We start from the raw sequence: 21106 nt of genomic DNA on the forward strand, positions 1-21106 counted from the left end.
GTCTGCTTTTTTGGCCCTGGTATCCACATGGTTGGACCAAGACAAACAATTGGTGATGTTTACATCTAGGAACTTCTATCAAAATAAAATGGAAATAGAATGTACATCTTACCAGAGACTAAACAATAATTAAGATGCTGGGGACAAGAAGCAGAATGCTTTAGGTGTCATTTTTTGATTGAAATTGGGACAATTGTACGTTTTCCACTATGAATCACAGTAAGATGTCAATGAAGGTGCAATAAATGCATGGCTGATGTATGTGAAATAGGCAGATCATGATATCAATCATCATCTATTATTAATCTGTGATCAGAACTGTCATCTTTGAACCACGCCTGGTTTATTCAATCTTGCATATCGGAGTATTCGTGTAACAGTAGAAAGATCACCCTTCTTGCATCCAGTTGATGCTAATTAAAAGGTTCATTAGCTACCAGCAAGTTAGTAATCATTTATTTCTACTGCTTATGAGTTTAATTCTATAGTTTCATCATTCTTTCATGTAGGGAAACATCCATAGGAAATGAAATGATAATACTGGAAGAACCATTGCAAGCTGAACAAACTCATTGATTGTGATATCTGGTATTCAACTTGGAATACAATTTAACTGGGAGGAAAAGTTATATTAAAATACTATTGTAATATATTATTTATATATTATTATTATTATTTCAAAGGTATTAAATCAAGCATGGTAGCCTAGGAGTTAACGTAGTGCTATTACAGCAATCAATATTGGACATTCAATTGCCGCTGCTGTTTGTGGAAATTGTTACATTCTCCCTGTGATCCAGTGTGTTTCCATCAGATGCTTCCGTTTCCTCCCACATGATTTGATGATTGAGTTGTGAGCATGCTACGTTGGCACTGGAAGCATGATGAAACTTACAGGCTGTCCAGCGCAGTCTTCACTGATTTGATTTGATATGAAACACCCTGGTTTTCTTGGCAGCGTAAGTCTAGGGAAGACAACTTCCAGCCCCGCTAATGTCGTGAGATTGAGGCCTGCTTGATCCCACCCCAAACTCTGGTTTGTGTGGATGCTGTTTCATTTGCTATCCTGTTACAAATTAGTGCCACGAAATAACAGACAGACAGTATACTGCCTACAATTAAAGGAATTATATTTATGAATCTTAACTAAAGGGTTAGTAAAGAATAACAAAAAGAAAAGGGCCCATTCTAATTAAACAGTTAAACGTACACAAGTTGGAGCTCATCTTGAACGTCTCTGTCACTCACGCACTGTGCCCTCGGTCAACGTGAAGGCCCACACCACTTTCCGAGCGTCGCTCGCAATCCATCTCGAACAAGCAGGTCTCCCACTGGATCGTATCCTACGACCGGTTCTCCGCAGCGTCTTCTCTCTTCATCTCCTCTCAAACAAAATCTCCAAGCCCAGCCTTAGTGTCCCTCACCAGAGAAACCTCCCCTTCAATTCGACCATCCTAAATGGATGGCACACATTTCTCCTCATCTCTTATCGTCAACAATAACCCAAGCACAAGCTGAAAACAAGCAGCTCTCACAGGACAGCAGAAAATGAAATACATACAGCATAACAGTAAAAAATATGAACCAGGGCATTACAGACTCACTTGTGACAGTTAAAGCTAATCATTAAAGTCTTCATCAATGAAGAAACAGGTAATAATTGTATTGGGTTTTCAGGGAGCAATTCTCCTGCTCAGCCTCAGATTCAATAAAGTATGATCATTTAAATCTGCCTTCAGCCACAAGAAATTGCAGAGCAGGATTTTCCCATTGACTTTTGTGGGCCAATGGTTTGGAAAATTGGCATTCCCCAATGGATTCCATGGAAAGTATACATGACCGACGGCTACTGTTGAACTGGAACAGAAGTCTAGAGCGTCCACCCAGTCAGATGCTTAAAATGCAGCTGATTTGTATGGGTCTCTTTGCAATTGAGCAGAAGATCTGCTCTCCTCATTCATGATGTGGTTTCAAGACAAATTCTGTACACTCCTTTAAGCAGAGGGTGGTACATGTATGGAACATACTGCTTGAGGAAGAGGCTGAGGCAGGTACAATAACCATGTTTAAAAGGTATTTGCATGGCTACATAGATAGGAAAGGATAGAACAGGGTTTTCCCACCTGGGGTCCATGGACCCCTTAGGTAATGGTAGGGGTCCATAGCATCAGAAGGTTGGGATCTCCTGGTTTAAAGTGACATAGGCCAAATGCAGGCAAATGGGTAACACGCATACAATTGTGGAGAAACTCAGAAAATCAGGTAGCATAAATGGAAGGGAGTAAATAGTCGATATTTTGGGCTGAGATCCTTAGATGGGCATTTTGGTCAGAATGGACAAGTTTAGGACAAAAGGCCTATTTCCAAACTCTATAACTCTGTGACTCTATGGCTTCTATAAATGTGAAAAGGACAAGGACAGCAATAGCCAAGTGCAAGTGGCAATGAAATTCTGTGTTGGAACTAAATCTGTTTGCATCTCACAGTTCGCAGTCCACTGACTTGAAAGGAGAAGCAGTGAAAATCAATACCATGAGAGAATGGAATGTAAATATTACTGTTATAACAAAGGCAAACAAATGGAGGAAATGCATTATATTGCTCAGATTGTGGGTTTCTTTATAGCATAGAATGTGATTCAAAACATGTATATCACTGAGCCTGGACCTCAGAAAAACCTGTTATTGGAAGCAAATAGGATTGCATTCTCTCATGTGCTTCTGTGACCACCATCCTGACAGTATCTTGGTACTTAACTTCATCAGCAGTCCGTTTTGTTGTCTGCAATTTAGCCATTGTGGTAAACATGTTATCTTTTGAGTTGTAAGAATGGCTAAGATGACATAGCCCTTTATTCTGTTAACTCATGCATAACCAACTTAAACTAAAATCAATTTGAATAAAAAAACTTCAAAGCCAAATATATAAAAGAAAATAATGATATTTTGCACAAAATTGTTGTTTGTTTACCATCGTGCATTTGTCCAGTACCTCTCATTTGTGCTTATTTCATAGTCCTTGTTATAGTTTATGGTTTCCTAATTTGGTTCAAAGATATCATGTTTCCAAACCACTTCTGTGGTTTGAAGTGGCTGATAGGATCAATGTGGTATCTGCTGATTCAGCCACAAGTGGGCCAACAGGTTCTTGGAGGCATAAGTGGCAAGGTATTATGGGAAATGGTCCACTCCTACCTATTTTTGTTGGTGGACATCAACACAGTCTTACTGAAGGAGATTGAAATTCCCAGTGCTTGTTTGGATGCTCCTTCTCCATATGTCAACCACAGATCAAACAGTCCCATAAATATGCTACATAACTTCAAGAAGGTCTTAATATCAGCCGCAAACTATTTTCCCTATCACCCTGTTGATCCTTTGCTGTGCAAGAAGGGCCTAGAAAAGTTATTAATCTTCATCTGTCCCTTCCAGTACATCTCATAAACATGAGAGATTCCATGATGCTGGAAATCCAGAACAGCCTACACAGAATACTGGAAAAACTCCAACAGATTAGGCAGCATCAGTGGAGAGGAATAAACATTACCAGCAATCCTGATGAAGGGTTATGGCCTGAAATGTCAACTGTTTATTCCTCTCCGTAGACGCTGCCCATCTGCAGAGTTCCTCCAGCATTTTGTAGCTTTGATCCACTACATCTCTATGTTCTGTTGCAAGTTTTCAGTAAAGGCCATGCAATTTAAAATACTGCCGAATTTTGTGTCATTAACAAACCTTGTGGCTATATCGTTAACCTGGATTAGATAAATCAATGGCCCTAACACTAATCCTGAGAATCCACATTATTTACCCTCTTCCACTCCAAAATAAAAGCCATTTGCATTAGGAATCCAGCACCAAATTTTGGACAAGTATGCTGGAGATATTGACCTAGGAAAGACTGCTGGTGTCAACACAGAACATAGAACCATTGTTCTATGAACCATGTTTTAACCATTCAACCTACTCTAGGATCAAAGTAACCCTTCTCTCCTACATAGTCCTCCATTTTGTATCCATCCATGTGCCTATCTAAGAGTTTCTTAAATGTTCCTTCCACAACCCCTGACAGGACATTACATGTACACACCACTCCCTGTGTTTAAAAAAATACTGTGGACATCTCTCCATACACTCCTCCAATGCCCTAAAAATTATGCCTCTTTATTTTAGTCATTTTGCCTTGTGAAAAGTATCTGGCTCTTGAAAATGATAGAGAAACACCAGACAGGTTTGTTTGAGGAATGTCAGGAAGAGGAGTCAGTAGAACATGTAGTTCTGAGTTGCAGGAAGTATGGGATACAGAGAGAGATGATGAGAATTAATCTAAGGGAATTGGGGGTGCAGGAATTCACATTAAAAGGGTTACTGGGCATGAGTGAGAGAGCACAGGTCAGGGTACTCATAGCTTTCTTAAGGGATACAGGTTTTTTTTTTACATAGGATATGATAGATAAGCAGGAATAGGGTACTAGGTTGGCCAAAGGAGGAAGAAGGATAAAGTGTGTGTGTGTGTGTGTGTGTGTGTGTGTGTGTGTGTGTGTGTGTGTGTGTGTGTGTGTGTGTGTGTGTGTGTGTGTGTGTGTGTGTGTGTGTGTGTGTGTGTGTGTGTGTGTGTGTGTGTGTGTGTGTGTGTGTGTGTGTGTGTGAGAAAGAGAAAGAAAAGGGATTTAGAATGTAAGTCTATCGTCTGATCCACACTCTGGAGCAGAAAGTGGCAGTCATGCACCTTTAGGCTGAGTGCCAACCGCCATGAAACAAGAAGAAGACAAAGAATGTATCTGGCTCTTCACTTGTTTCATGCTTCTTATCATACTGTGCACCCCTATCAAGTCACCCTCTGTTCATTCCTTATCCTATCATGATAGTGTGGGGCAAGGTTGTGAAGGCAGCGTTACTGGAATCTCTCCAAAGTACTGAGGTTACTACTGTATTCAGAGGCATTCAGGAACGCAGGAGTCACTGTCATTTAAACTAGCTCAACCCGAGGAGTTGCATTTCAGTGGCACTGAATTGTGTTTCAGCAGTGAGGTCAGTTCATGGTCTAGGAGAACAGAATGTACATTTCAAGGCCAAGAAGAACTTTAGTGATTGTCAAACTTTCAGAAACATTGATCTGAGAAAAGAATAGCAGCCACCTGGAGGAGAATGGATTAATTAAAGCAAGCCAGCATAGATTTGTTAAGAACAAATCACATTCAACCAATCTGATAGAATTATGTGATAAGGAAATGGATTGAGTTGATGACGTTGACGCATTTGATGTGGTGTGCATGAACATCCAGAAGGATTTTGATAAGGATCAGGAGATTGAAGCACATTGACATAAAACTGATATTATTACCATGAAGACAAAAGTAACAGACAAGGGAGGGTCAGGATAAATCACTATTATTTTGTGAGTAAGAAGGTGACTAGTTCTGACATCCATCAGGGATTGGTGTTCAGGTGGTCCATTTTAATGGCATAGACTTAAAATTGCAAGCTACTATATTTGTGGATGACATAGATATTTGGCAGTATTTAAAATGGCAAGGCATTTGGTAGAAAATTACAGCAGAATGAAATTCAGATTCTTTTATTTATCACAAATACATCGAAAAATGCAGTGAAAAGTGTTATTTGCGTTACTAATCGGCATTCAAGAAGGACCTGTTGGGGGTAGTCCATATGTGTTGCCACAAATTCTGGCATCAATATAGCATGTTGACCATGTTCATCGAACACACAAGCAACAAAAAAACCAGAATAACAGCACCAAAACAACAACAGCAAAATAAGCCCCTTACCTTACCTCCCTCCCTCCCAGCCACACACAGATAGACAATACTCTAATTGCAGGACAAGCTGTCTCCAGGCCTCCAGCCTCCACTGGACTCATGGACCATCAGACATTAGGTCCTCAACTTCTTCAGCGGACTTGCAGACTTGTAGATCCAGGGCTTCGTCCATTGGGTCTCAGCATCTGGACTTGAGATGTTGAGATCAGTCTTCAGGCTTGTCATGGAATGGGCAGATGAAGATTAATGCAGAAGAGATGGAAGGTGAAACATTTTGATTGGAAAATGAGGAAATTCGATATTGATCAATGAATACTGTCCTAGAAGGGTGCAGGAGCCGTGGTCTAGGTATCTGTGATCACAATTTGTTGGAAGTTACAAAGCAGGCTGAAAAAGCTGTTAATTAGGCATACACAGTTCTGGGCTTTATCAAGTGAAACATAGAGTATAAAAGGAAGGAAATTAGAAAGAACCTTTATAAAACACTGGCCCAGCTTCAGCAGAAATATCGGGTTAATTTCTGTTTAATACAATATAGAAAAAAATGTGATTATGTTCAAAAGTGTTCAGAAAAGGTTTACAAGAATAGTTCCAGGAAAAAGCTTGGATTTGAGAAACTGGAACTTTTATTTAGTGAAGACGGAGTGGAGATTTAGTGCAAGTTTATAAAATGATGGCTCTGTAAAGGGGGTATCGGGAGGTAGCTACTGCTGCACGGGGTCAAAGTAAGCTGCAGAGGGTTGTAAGCAGTCAGCTTCATCATAGGCAACAGCCTTCACAGTACCCAGGTCATCTTCAAGGAGCGGTGCCTCAGAAAGGTAGCCTCCATCATTAAGGATCCCACCACCCAGGACATACCCTTTTCTAATTGCTACCATCAGGAAGGAGGTACAGAAGCCTGAAGGCACACACTCAGTGATTCAGGAACAGCTTCTTCCCCTCTGCCATCTGACTTCTGACTAGACATTGAACCCATGAACACAACCTCACTACTTTTTTTTATTTCCTATTTTTTGCGCTACGTATTGAATTTATCTATTTAAAGAATTTATATTACTGTAATTCATTTCTTTTTCTCTCAATTATCATATAGTAAATTGTACTGCTGCTGCAACATTAATAAATTTTATGACATATACCAGCAATATTAAACCTGATTTTTATTCTGATTTTGAAGATTGGAAGGCTATTCCCTTTGGTGGTGGGGTGGGGGGCGGTGGTTAAGAACTAGATGTCATAGGCATTAAATAAAGGGAAAAAATCAATAATGACCTGAGGAAAAACTATTACATGCATTTCATGGTGAGAATCTGGAATGCACTGTTTGAAGATTTGATTGAGGTATGTTCTACAGTGATATTCACGTGGAACTTAAATACTTGGTAAAACCAAATGTATAAAGCTGTGGAGAATAAGACAAACAGTTGAAGTAGTGGAGAACTGACACAGACATGGTCGTCCAAATAGTCTCATTTTATACGGTAACCATTCTATAATTCTGTGATTGCATCATCAACCTGCAGGAGCTATCAGCTGGTTGGTTGTCATTGGAACAGCAAGGCCTCTGGCAGAGTTGTGAAGCAGCTTCTGTCCTGATATCCTAAGGGAGCACTGCAGATCTGATCCACAGGACTGTAAGCACCGCACTGGTCTAGCACGTCAAAGAACAGATTGTTGTCTACCCAATACATTGAAAACCCCTGGGAAATGTTACAGAGGGTCATGATGACAGAAATATCAGTTTCTATGGCAGCAAGGTGACCTTGCATGACAACAAACTGAACTTCTGAAAGAGCATCAAGACAAAATATGCTTTTGCTGCTCTGGACATTGTGACATCATCTGTCAGTTATTACATTATACTTGAGCCACAAGTGCCTGAATAGAATTGGTTGCTATATTTAAGTGGAAAGGATGGACTTCAAATGGTGCAATCGCTGCATCTGGATTCTCCTTCAACCTTACAATCGAATATAGGCTTTCTGACAGGCCTGTTGATATATCAGATACCTGTGGTTCAGAATCATCAATCTTCATCTGTAGCAGGGCTTCCCAACCGTTTTCATGCCATGGACCAATGCCGTTCAACAAGGGGTCTGTGGGCCCCAGGATGGAAAGCCCTCATCTACAGATTGCCACACAGAAGATCTCATCAACGTCCACTGTAGCAGAACCAGCATATAACCCTATTGCCACCTAGATTATCCTTGCCTACTGCCCTGGCAGCAAGTACCCCCACCCCCCGCTCCCATTGTTTACCTGCTCAACCACTGCCTGCACTACATTTTAAGGCCTTTCTCTAAATTATGTGCAGTCTTATGTGATGGAATGCCCGTGAGAGGGAAATCAATGCCAGTCATGAGATTTTATTTCTATCTGGAGATGCAGCGTGGAACAGGACATTTCGGCTCAATGAGCTGCACAGCCCGGCAACTTGCTTAGTCAACCCTAGCCTAATCACAGGACAACTTACATGACCAGTATGTCTTTGGACTGTGGGAGGAAACCAGAGCACCTGGAAGAAACCCATGCACTCATGGGAAGGATGTACAAACTTCTTACAGATGACGTTGGAAGCTAACTCTGAAGTCCTACGCCCCTTGCTGTAATAGCGTTGTGCTAACCGCTACGCTTCTCTCCTGTCCAAACAGCGTCTCACGATCAGCTGAAATGAGAATAGGAGAAATGTGAAGAGAATAGGGATAAATATGCTTACATCGTCTGGAGCATGCAAATCATAAGAAGTGGTCAATGAAGAAGGAATAAGGGAGAAGACGCTAATTGTGTGTGAGGGTATCACCATGTATGGCAGTTTCAGATACACAGAGACCACTGTGAGAAGAAATAAATCTTCAGTAATAATCATTCCTTCCTTGCAAATAAGAAAATGCAAATAGAAGTGCCCCTATATGGGCAGCACTCCTGCCCCAGCCCACCCTGAAAAGGGAGGTGAAAATACATTTTGGTTGGCTATCGTTTCAATAGTTGGCAATGCTTGCAAGAAGTAAAACTTTTGTATTAACTTATAGAATTTGGATTCATTTACAGAATTGGTACTGCACTTTAGGACATTCAGCCCTTGAATGTATACCAGCCAGGAGAGCAATCCCATCTGTCTCATTTCCCCACCCTTTCCCTGTAGTCCTGAAAATTATTAACAGTTAAGTACTTAAGATTTTTATGGGCACTGTTTGATTCTGTTTCCAACACCCTTGCAGGTAGCATCCTCTAAATTATACCTATTCTCCAAGTTAAAATTATTTTCCTCACAACCTCTTTGTTCCCGGTCTTTGATTGGGACAGCTCTCTTCTAATTATCTTATCTAAATTTCACCGTGCGTAGAATGAAATCTCTTCATAAATTCAGTTTTTCCCAATTAATCTTGTAGCTGAAATCCCACATCTCCCAAACCATCCTAGGAAATCTTTTCTGCAGCCTGTGGGACTTGCACACTCTTTTTAAAGTGTGGTGTCAAGAAGTGATGCAGTGATCCATTGGCCGAGCATATGTTTCATGCATATTCAAGGTAACCTCCTTGATTTTATAATCTTTCCCTGCAATAATGAACCCCAGGTATGATATATTTGCTAACCAATCTTTTAATATGCTCTGAGACATTCCAAGAGTTATGCAAATGTGCACTCAGGTTCTTATATCTCAGATATTGAAGAGACCAGCATTTCTTGTTCATCTCAAAGTGCCTTTGGGAAAATGATGATGGTCGATGTCCTTGAAATATTATGTTGCAATTGCTGAAGGTGCTGCTACTGAATAGGTGGTTTCAGTTGTTGAACTTGGTGTCAGAATTGCCTGTTTAGTTATCTGTGACTGGTCAGGAAGCCTTCAGCTGTGTTTCAAAACAATAAGGTCCTGTCAAAGAATCTCTCACTGAATTCTGAGGTGATGGTTTGACACAAAGTGAAACTAAACCTCTTCTGAGACCAGATCTGAGTCAATCATATCTTGTGGTGCTTTTTTATGTAACATCTAATTGAGGGAAGGTGCAGCAAAAAATAACCTGGAGAAACTCAGCGGATTGATTAGCATCTGTGTGGGCTGGTGGTGACCTCAGGAGAAAAAACTGTCAATGTTTCAGGTCAAAAGAAGGAAATAGATGGTGGAGTGGACGTAGTAATCTCCTCTACATTGGAAAGATCAAGTGCAGGCTGGCCAACTGATCCACAGAGTGCCTGTGCTCTGTCCATAATCTCTATCCTGAGTGTCATGTTCATGCTATTTCAACACCCCCAAGGTAAAGCAAAGGAATAACACCTCATATTCCACCTGGGTAGTCTACAATTCAATGGTATGAACATTGAATCTTCCATCTTAAGATGACCTTTACCTTATGGTATTGCCCCTCCCCTCCTACTTTCTCCTTCCGTGCATGTCTGCTTCTTTCATTTTGCTCCTCTGTCCCATATGCCCCCTCCAGGCCTATATTCCCTTGCAGTTATGATCCCTGCGGTACTTGATGTTTGCTCACCAATTTTTTTAAATGCTCTGAGACATTCCAGAATTTATGCAAATATACACTCAGTTCCTTCTGTCTCAGACATTGAAGAGGCCAGCATTTCTTGCCCATCACAAAGTGCCTTTGAGAAAGTGATAATGATTGATGTCCTTGAAATGTTACATTTCAAGTGTTGAAGGTACTGCTACTGGTCTACTGATTAGGTGGCTTCAGTTGTTGAACTTGGTGTCAGGATTGCCAGTGTGTCAAACATCTCCCTGTTCAGTTGTCTATGATCTGGCAGGAAGCCTTCAGCTGTGTTTCAAAAAATAAACGCTACAGACTTGGGAGGTCCTTTCAAAGAAACTCTGAACTCTGAGGTAATGGTTTGACACAATGTAGAACCAAGCCTCTTTAGAAGAATGAGAGGAGATATTATAGAAACATATAAAATTATGAAAGGGATAGATATGATAGAGGCAGGGAAGTTGTTCCCACTGGAGACAAGAACTAGGGAACATAGCCTCAAGGTTCGGGGGATTAGATTTAGGATGGAGATGAAGAGGAACTACTTTTCCCAGAGAGTGGTGAACCTGTGGAATTCTCTGCCCAATGAAGCAGTGGAGGTTACCTCAGTGATTATATTTAAGGCAAGGTTGGATAGATTTTTGGATAGTAGAAGAATTAAGAGTTATGGGGAAAAGGCAGGTAGGTGGAGACGAGTCCATGGTCTTATTGAATGGCTGAGCAGGCTTGACGGGCCAGATGACCTACTCCTGCTCCTATTTCTTATGTTCTGAGACCAGATAAGAGTCAATTGTAGCCTGTGGTGCCTTATTTATGTAAAGTGAAATTTAATAAAGATATGGCAAGTAATCTTTTGGAGGAATTCAATGGTTTGAGCAGCATCTTGGGGAGTTGTGGGTGATCTCAGGGGAAGAAATTGTCAGAGCTTCAGGTCGACAGAAGGAACCAGAAGGTAGAGTGGATCTGGTAATCTCCTGTACATTGGAGAGAACAAGTGCAAACTGACCAACTGATCTGTAGAGTGCCCATGCTCTGTCCGTAATGTCCATTCTGAGTTTCATGTTCATGTCATTTCACCTCCCCAAGGTAAAACAAAGGAAGAACACTTCATATTCTACCTGGGTAGTTTACAACTCAATGGTATGAAACTTGAATTTTCCATTTTCAAATGACCCTTACCTCATGGTATTGCCCCCTTTCCTCCTACTTTCTCCTTCCATTCAACTTTGGTACTTCTATTTTTTTCCTCTGTCATATACCCCGAATCCAGACTCCCTTTCACCCATTTTGTACCCCTTCTCCTGATTTCACCCACCCATTGCCTCTACATTTCATCCAGTGGTACCCTCCCAACATGGTTTTGTCTGCTTTTCATATCTCACCTTATCTATTTTACTGAGCTAGATTCGGGAGTGCTTGCCACTCCCTTTAAACTCACAGGGCTGACAGGAAAAGTTGTATTGTTGAATAGCATGGTAAAAAAAGGTAAACTAAAAATGCGCTTTGTTATTAATAGGCAGTAACATCCAATAATCTGGGAGATGTGTCAGTCCATTTAAAGCCCTCAAAGTGTTGTGTTGTTGAGGTTTTGCTTTCCTTAAGTAAGTAAATTTAAAATTCTGAGCTATTAAAATAAGATTTCAGCTCAATTAAATTAGTCATATAACTCTTCGTTGGGCGGTGATTCAGCCACTCTGCTGCTGTTCCATGCTGCTTGCAAGAAAATTCCTTGTTTGATGGTAAGTTGAAAATTTTGACCGATGGAGGTCATTAATGAGTGAATGAGAGGGTGCAGTGAAGCTGCCACCCGCACTGCAGACTGTGGTTTTTGTGATGCATTCACTGACTTTGGCTATTAAAAACCTCTGATAGTCCTGGGTCGCCACATTACTTGAGGCTTGACTCAAGGCACTGACTTCACTCGTATCATCTCCTATTTACTTCTCAGCACATTGCTGGAGGAGAGCTGGTCTCCAGGGATACAAGACATTTCTCCAACTCTCCATCTTTGCTGAGATTTCCAATGCCGAGTCTGAATTCTTCAGAATCGCACTCTGTCAATAGTGTTCATCCATTTCTCATGTCAGATTCAGACAATGAACATCTGCCTGCATTTTTGCTTCAGCCATTGCACATTAAGCTTTAAGTTGTCCAGTAGCTGATTATGTGTTGTGGTCTTAGAATTAGAAACAGAATCAGGTTTAGTATCAGTGGCATATGTTGTGAAATTTATTGTTTTTCATTGCAATACATAATGATAAAAATATATAAATTACAATAAGTATATATTAAAAATAAAATAAAATTAGTGCAAAAAGAGAGCAAAACATTTTTAAAATTAGTGTGGTAGTGTCCTTTCAGAAATCTGATGGCAGAGGGGATGAAAGTGTTCCTGAAACATTGTGTGTTTCTTCAGTCTCCTGTAGCTCCTCTTTAATGGTAGCAGTGAGAAGAGGGCAAACTCTGGGTGATGGGGGTCCTTAATGATGGACGCCACCCATTTGAGGCATTGTCTTTTGAATATATCCTAGATGCTGGGGAGGCTAGTGCTCATGATGGAGCTGGCAGAGTTTACAGCTTTCTGCAGCTTTTTCCAGCCCTGTTCAGAGGTCCCTCTATACCAGATGGAGATGCAAAGTTAGATGCAATGGATCGATTCATTGAAGAATCTCCTCCGTTTTCTCCCTAAAGCAAATAAGCAGAGAGTTCTTTGTATGCCTGTATTCTTTGCATTCCTTGCTAGCATGGTGTCTAGTGAAATGCTATTAAAGTGCCAACGTTCTGGGTTCAATTCCGCCACTGTCTTAAGGATTTTGTATGATCTCTCCGTGAGCATGTATATTTCATCTGACTACTCCAGTTTCCTTCCATACTCCAAAAACGCTTGGTTAGTAAGAATTAGTTGGTGTGGGCATGCTCTGTCCCTTGCCCATCCTCCAACTGTGTTGATATTTGACGCAAATGTTGCATTTCACTATATGTTTTGATGTACATGTGACAAATAAAGCTAATCTTTATCTTTTTAACTAATCCCATCTTCCTTTGAAACACACTGTTCATATACTGTACATCTGGGTTTGCATGGAAATCCAATCCAAGGATAGCAGAGCTGCTGATTTAATTTTTAACTACCGGCTGCCTGCAGCTCAGCTGAGGAGTGCTGAGATGAAAAGCTGAAAATAATCCTAGAGCAAAGGTTTAAATGGAGGGCATTCAAGCTTCCCCTGGAAGCTTGCCAGCTTTTATTTTCAGATTGACTGAAGGAATTACTGTACACATTTTCTGTTATTGAAGTTGGTTGGAATTTTAGCTTAATTTGGAGGTGGACAGTAAGGCTATGCAAAGTCTGAAACTCCTTGAAATGAATGGAGTTTCATTAATTTTTCCCTTGAACAGGTAGGTCTGTTTTGATCGATATTAGGCCTTGGGCCTCATTTTAATAAGATTGACAAGCTATAGCCGCAGGCTTTTTGTTTTGTGAAGAGGAGATCTATGTCTGGTCCAAGAGAAGTCCTGCAGGGAAAATGATTGGAAAGGTGTGGGGAAAACTTGTGGTTTGCAATATTCCATGCTCTTGCTGAAGAGATGCGAGGGAGACTCCTGTGCAGCCCAATTATTGGTTTTAAAAAAACACTGCTTTTTTCAGTAGTGCAATGAATTATTAATGTGTAAAGTGACATATAATGAACTTTTTGGAGCCGGTTGGTAGAAATATTCTTAGCAGAATACCAATTGTTTTCTATTAATTACAAATATTTAGTATTCTCTCTGCTTGTGTAACGGATGGCATGTGGAACTGGTAATTGTAAAAGATCAGCCCTTGTCTGTCTGCATTGATTTGGTTTACCCAGCATCTCTTTACAGTGATGTTTTGCAACAAATGCATTGATTTTGCTTGTTCTACACATTTAAGGTGGTATTTTTGATTTGGTCTATTGAAACGTATTATTTGAATAATAGAGCAGTGGATATTTTGAATGCAACAAGCATGGCTTGTTTTAACTGAGTTTGAAAATAACTAAATTCACATTATACATACATTTAGGATTTGGATAGCATGCTCAGAATAGAAATTATAGGTTTAGGAGATTACAGATTCATTTGGGGAAAACACCATCAAAATTATGGTTTAAGATATTTCAAGTCTTCTTCAGTTACCAAATAATATCAAATTCGCAATAGCTTTATGGAATTAGATATGAAACTATTGTAGCAATCTGTTTGCTTTCAGATAGCAGAGACCTGATGAAAACTAAGTTCATATGATTAATTTTGGAAAAATGGATGTTGTACTAAAGTGGTGGTGGGTTCTATAAAAAGACCTCCCATTGAACAGCAGAGGAGCTGACTGCCAGGTTATGATCCTAAATTCTACCTGGGTAGCCTCCAACCTGATGGCATGAACATCTATTTCTCGAACTTCTGATAATTGCCCCACCCCAACTCTGCTTTGCTATTCCCCATTCCCCTTTCCCTTTCTCACCTTATCTCCTTACCTGCCCATACACCCCTCTGGTGCTCCTCCCCCTTCCCTTTCTTCCATAGCCTTCTGTCCTTTCCTATCAGTTTCTCCCTTCTCCAGCCCTTTATCTCTTTCACCAATTGACTTCCCAGCTTTTTACTTCACCCCTTTCCCCCTCCTAGTTTCATCAACCAGCTACAACTTAATACACCTTCTACCCCTCCCCCCACCTTCTTACTCTGACCTCATCTCTTATTTCCAGTCCTGATGAAGGGTCGTGGCCCAAAACATCAACTGAACTCTTTTCCATAGATGCAGCCTGGCCTGCGGAGTTCCTCCAGCATTTTGTGTGTGTTAATCGTCAATGAATGTTGCCTCATTTTTACTGATACAACAGGTACTGAGTTGTATCTTTGTTAATGTGTTAAGATATGTTACAGTGTAGGATATCAGATTACAAAAATATGTGGGTTAGTGATTAATTGACCACTGTATAGTGTTCCCAGTGTGTATGTGAGTGCTGGTGTCTTGATGGGGAGAGCATAAACAAATCAGGGTTAGTGTTAGATTCCTGTAAGTGAGTGTGTGATGGTTGCCTTGAGCCCATTGGACCAATGCGCCTGTTTTTCTGCCATATTATTCTGTGACTCTATGACTTTAATTTCCTGGGCTACTCTTAATCGAACTTTCTTGTGGAGAATTGGCCAGGAATTTTGGTGGATTGTTTTATTCTTCTGTTCCCAGTTTTAATCTCTATTTAAATCAATGGAGTGTAAGGCTTGGTAGGATGTTAAACGGCATTTACCTTGACTCCATGTGATCCCTTGGAGAGAAACTTAAAAATTGACCCAGAAGTGCAGGTGACATTTTTAATTTCAACTCAGGCATCTGTCATGTGTTAAAACAAACAAGGTGTCCCTGATTTGAACTTTGATCCTTGAAAGAACATTGTGTGTTCATGTCATGTATTTGTGTCTTGTGTTCATGAGATACTCAATACGCTGTACGTTGCTCGTTAACTAGATGCCTAGCTATAGGGAAATAGCCCCACTGCCATGCGGGCAGCCTTGGGAGAGACAAAGGCTACAGGAATAAACCTAGACAGAAAATTTGGAGTGGAGCCTCTAAAGTGGCTGGACATCACTGAACAACCTTCTGGTTAGCTCCTGCAGCCAAGCTGGTGCTGAACGTATTGCTTTGCTTTCTTTTGGACTACACCGGTGAGGCCGAGAGGGGGATCTTGATGATTGAGCATCCCAGGATCTCCATTCCTTCCACCCAGGCTTGTAACTCTACAATGGATTGACCCATAGCACACTCTCCATTGTCCTTCGAGTCAGGTGGATGCCATCATCATCATGTCCGAGAAATGTGTTAATATTGTTCATAAAGTTGCAGAAACAAAAACATTGAAAAGTGTTGAGAGGAATTTTGCCCATGGTTGACCGTTCCTCATCCCAAAAGAACAGTGGACAAGCAATGGAGAACTGGGAAGCCTGAGACAGCACCCCAACCCTGTCACATGGCTTGTAAGTGCCTGAGAATCACACTGGCCTGAAAATTGTGGATTCCTGCTAATTGTAGGACTCCTTTTGACAATATGGCATGCTCCCATCCACCCTTACCAATTGTTATCAATACACCATTGAAAGCATTCCAACTGGGTGCATAATAGCTTGGTAAGGCAAATGTTCTGTACGTAACTGCAAGAAACTGCAGAGGGCTGTGGATGCAACTCAGCATATCATGGGAACTTCCCTCCCCTTTATGGACTCTGTCTATACTTCTTGTTGCCTCAGTTAAGCAGCCAGCATAATTAAAGGCACCAGCCATTCTCTCTTCTCCTCTCTCCCATCAGGTAGCAGATGCAAAAGACTTGAAAGCATGTCGTACCAGGGTCAATGATAGCTTGTATCCCACTGTTATCAGACAATTGAACAGGTCTGTTTTATGATAAGATCTTGACCTCACAATCTGCTTCATTATGATCTTGCACTTTATCGTTTACCTGCACTGTACTTTTGTGATAGCTTTTAAACTTTGTTTTGCATTGTTATTGTTTAGCTTTATTCTACCTCAATAAACTGTATAATAATTTGATCTGCAAGAACAGGCAAGTTTTCACTGTGTCTTGGTGCATGTGACAACTGTAATGCCCTGGTTAAGATTTCTACTGCTATGGAGTGCATCCTGCTAGTAAGAGTGTTTTGGCTTCGGCTGAAGATAAGGGATGATGTTTTCCAACTCAGGAATATTGTGCCAACCAGTTGGGGTTGCCTTGGTACATGTTGTGATTTTCTGCCCAGTGGGATGCGTGAGAAGATTCAGAGAGCTGGGCGGGATGTGATTTCTGAAGGACAGTAGTGTGGTTTGGGGTCTTTTTGTGGGAGATGCGGAGAGAAGAGCACCAGGGAAGACGCCAGGAGGATCCCATTCAAATGGTGTGCTTAGCAAGATGAAAGATTCCAAGCAGGGAATTTCTACCAATGGTGGTGATGGGAATTCAGTGCTGTAAGCAAAGCGATACACCCAGCTACTACAGAAATGAGCTCCAACGTTTATGTGCACTTCAGATTGGTTTAACTGCATTGGGCTCTTTTATTTTTATTTTCTTTTTCTGTTAGCTGTTTGTTAAGTTGAAGTATTGGCATATGCATTTCCTTTGTAATTTTATGCTGGTGTATAATCTGTTATTTTTCTGACGAATGATAACTTTGCATGGGGCAGTTTTTTACAAACATTCACTATAATTCATGTTGCTCCTTGGGACATTCCAGCTTTCTTGTTTGGTTGAACCTCAAATCATACCAACCCTAGAAATGAATCATTTATGAAAGGTGGCCTTCCCATTGCTGAGTCATGTGGCTGTTAGCAGATTAGATAATGAGCTGAGTTTGTATACGAGCCTGGTGGGAGAATTACACAATAATAAACCAATACCAATACTAATAACCAATTGAGAAATTTCAGTACTAATGAGCAGAATGTGTCCAGTCATAGAAAGAGTAGAGCAACTTAAACCGTGGGCTTTAGAGGTACCTCTGGGGACTATTGAAGCAAAAGATCAGGGAAAATTTAAGTTACTAGGCATGGTTTGGGTGTCATAGCCCTATGGACTAATTTGAATAAACCAAATAGGGTCTTTTAAGAGACACCTGGATATGTACATGGAGCTTAGGAAAATAGAGGGCTATGGGTAAGCCTAGGTAGTTCTAAGGTAAGGATATGTTCAGCATAGCTCTGTGGGCTGAAGGGCCTGTATTGTGCTGTAGTTTTTCTATGTTTCTAAATTCATCTAATCTTTGTACAATCAGTATACTTTCAATCACAAGGGAAGTATTGACAGATATTGTTGATAGTTCTATCAATTGGTTCCTACTAACCAATACCCTCATCAACTGTGCACAGATTGACCCATACATTGAAAGAAAGGTGGTTAGGGCTATGGCTGTTGAAGGGTTAATAACTCCAGCCGCAGGACATGGTTAGCTGCAGACGTTCCTTAGACCACTGTCCAAGACCAAATACCTTCAGCTATTTCATCAGTAACCTTCTATTCTTCAGATAGAAAAGGAAATGCTCATTGAATAATGTTCAAATCTAATTTAACTTCTCCATTTCATGTTGAACGATTCAAGCACAAGTGGATAAATGGCAGTCAACATTGGTGCTACATAAATGTCAACAATGACCATCTCCAATACGAAAAAATTTAACCAGCAACTTCTGATAATCAATTACATTTCATTGGCCAAGCCTTATACTGGAACTAAAGTGGATCAATTTGACCAACCATATTTATAGATTGTCTTCAAGAGCAGGGTACCTGGTGGTAGTAACTGGTTGCAAGGCACAAATAAGGAGCATGATAGATAAAATAAGTTCTCTATAGTCCATGATAAAACAGTCCCCTTTAAAGATTGAAGGATAGCTTTATTTGTCGCATGTACTCAAAACATACTGTGAAATGCGACAAATCAAGTCAGTGAAGATTGAACACACGAATTTCTTACTATCTTTCCTTTCCGTTAGTCCTGACGAAGGGTCTCGGCCCGAAACGTCGACATCGCTTCTCCCTATATATGCTGCCTGGCCTGCTGTGTTCCACCAGCATTTTGTGTGTGTTGTTCAGTGAAGATTGTGCTGGGCAGCCTGCAAGTGTCGTCACACTTGTGGTATCAATATAGTGCGCCCACAATTCCGTAACCCTAACCGTACATCTTTTTTGAATGCGGGAGGAAACTCAAGTGGTCACAGGGAGAAACTCCTTACAGACAGCAGTGGGAATTAAACCCCAATTTCACAGCAGGCTGTTATAAAGTATTGCACTTCACTTCCATGCACTTCATCGATTACAATTAAACAAATATTCTATCCACCACATTCAAGACATTACTATAATGTGTGCCGTCCACACTAGGAACTGGAATTGCTTTTAATTATTCTTACAGCACCTCCAAAATCCAGGATCTCTGTCTGCAATTATGCAATCATAGAAACATAGAAGCATAGAAAATAGGTGCAGGAGTAGGCCATTTGGCCCTTCGAGCCTGCACCACCATTCAGTATGATCATGGCTGATCATCCATGATCATCCAATCAATAAGTGCATGGGAATATCAGTACCAACAGGTTCTCTAAGGTATCACCTAGATGTGGAAGTTTAAAGCTATTCTTTCTTCATTGTTGGATCTCCATCTGAAAGCACTCTGCCCAATAGTATTCCGGAATATTTTTCATGAAAATGGCTGTAGTGTTTCAAGAGGCAGCTGACCACCACCTGAGCAAGGGCAATGAGAGATTGACAATGAGCATTAGTCTGTTGGCAATGCCCACCTCCTGTCAAATGAATTAAAAAAAACAGATTGGTCATGTGTCCAATTCCATGCTAGTTTTATTTGATTAGTTTATTAGGGTTTATTTCTAACTGAAAATATTGTCATTTTAATAGATTTGCATTGCAGATTTATAATTATATCGCAGCTAATGTGTAGCACTATCATTTTTAGACCTTGCATGATTTACTGATCAGTTTATAATTTTAAATTAGAAAATGCTAATTCTGCAGGCAAACATGTACCTCTGGGCTCTCTTAACTACATACAAAGGAACAATAATAATAAGTACTTAGGAAAACAAAATGATGTTTATCTTGACGCTTGAAGGTTATCATTAATAGGACAGAAAGTGCAGGATAAGTAAGGAAAGCTTTTTTCACAACACAGGTATTCACAGGAACTTAAGAACGGCCAAAGCTTTCAGTGATTTCCATGAAAGTGAGCAAGTCAAATGAATTAAAAGCTAATGTTGAGGATTAGTTATGTAGAAATGCATTGTGATGCTTAATGATGATATGGCATAAAATAAAGAGATGCATCAGGGAGCATTGTCAGGGATCAGAGCCAAACATCCCAAATAACTATCAGACCACATTTTCAACCTCAGCTAACGATGCCTCTTAGGACAGCATACATGAGTTCAGAATTAGGCGTACTTAGAGGTGCAGGTTGGTACTGGATGCTGCCAAGATTGGGAACTGTTGATGTTCAAAAACAGTCAGAGTCCTTGTACACAAGTAACTGAATCCAGTATTGTAGGTACAGCAAGTGGGTAGTAGGTGAAATGGTATCTTGGCTTTTATTGCAAGAGAATTTGAGTTCAGAGAATCAAATCAGAGGATTTGATGGTGTTTCATATTTAATATTTCAGTAATATTGTAAATATGTTGTCTGATAAAATATTTGTGTTTGTTTATATAATTCATTATGGGTCATCTGTAAGAAGTACATGAATGGCATATGTCATTACACCGCCACATCATACGTTTAAGCCTCACTAAAATGTAAAGCAAAGTAGATACATTTTCCCAGGCTCCCTGTGTTTTTCTTTTGATTAATTTCTGGAGTTACAAAACAGCAAGTTTTTTCTTCAACAGGGGAGAGAAGTGTTTGAGTTAAAATAAAGTGCAGCATGTGTTTCTTCGGAAGGCAACGGAGACAGTTGAGTTCAAAAAGAAAAGTCAGAAACCAGATGAAATTCATGGGCTGATAAACAGCGAGTACTGGTGATAATAATAAATAAATAAAGGAGCAATGGCTGACTACATCAGAAAGATAGACTCATTTGGTTGCACAACAGATAACTGATAGATAGATAGATAGATAGATAGATACTTTATTCATCCCCATGGGGAAATTCAACTTTTTTCCAATGTCCCATACACTTGTTGTAGCAAAACTAATTACATACAATACTTAACTCAGTAAAAAATATGATATGCATCTAAATCACTATCTCAAAAAGCATTAATAATAGCTTTTAAAAAGTTCTTAAGTCCTGGCGGTAGAATTGTAAAGCCTAATGGCATTGGGGAGTATTGACCTC

At 40.3% G+C, this 21106-nt stretch overlaps 1 protein-coding gene across 5 annotated transcripts in view; it reads left to right on the plus strand.

Moving 5' to 3' along the window:
* ptprt (protein tyrosine phosphatase receptor type T) overlaps window positions 1-21106 on the plus strand; it is a 1512449-nt gene that overhangs the window by 361499 nt on the left and 1129844 nt on the right. Inside the window, exon 1 of one of the 5 annotated variants that reach the window (XM_073061882.1) lies at window positions 13543-13656. The exons of the other annotated variants lie outside the window; for them this stretch is intronic. The gene's annotated coding sequence lies outside the window, so the exon portion shown is untranslated. Of the gene's footprint in view, window positions 1-13542; window positions 13657-21106 lie in introns of those variants that run through there. 5 annotated transcript variants of the gene reach the window in all.

Source organism: Hemitrygon akajei, chromosome 11 (genome assembly GCF_048418815.1).
Source record: "Hemitrygon akajei chromosome 11, sHemAka1.3, whole genome shotgun sequence".
NCBI lineage: Eukaryota > Metazoa > Chordata > Chondrichthyes > Myliobatiformes > Dasyatidae > Hemitrygon > Hemitrygon akajei.